Raw genomic sequence first — 484 nt, 5'->3', positions numbered from 1 at the left:
CCTTGTGTGGCTAATAAAAGAAATGTATCTATCTATCTATCTATCTATCTATCTATCTATCTATCTATCTATCTATCTAGTCAATCCAAACATGAACAAGCAAGAAAAAACAACAGAAGGACGTGGAATAAGTACAGTGTTATTGGACGCTCAGGAAAGGAAAGAAAAAGAAAGAGGACTTCACATTTCGAGCGGAGCTCTTCATCAGAAATATATAGGAAAAATCCAAAGAAAGGAAGACAGAGAAAGAAAATCGTCAACCTATCTATCTATCTATCTATCTATCTATCTATTGAGATCCCTATTTCATCTTCAGGTTGTTTATGCGATGTAAGTGTACGCACGTTCGATTTTGCACTACGCATGTGTACGCATCTCTGCAATGAATACATGTGCGTGTATGTGTGTGCGCTTGTGTGGTCGATGTATTACATATGTTTTCTCTCCGTCTCTGTCTCTCCGTCTCTCTCCCTCTCTCTCTCTC

Source organism: Octopus bimaculoides, chromosome 15 (assembly GCF_001194135.2).
Source record: "Octopus bimaculoides isolate UCB-OBI-ISO-001 chromosome 15, ASM119413v2, whole genome shotgun sequence".
NCBI classification, from domain to species: domain Eukaryota; kingdom Metazoa; phylum Mollusca; class Cephalopoda; order Octopoda; family Octopodidae; genus Octopus; species Octopus bimaculoides.
Note: the sequence above shows the minus strand (reverse complement) of the source record.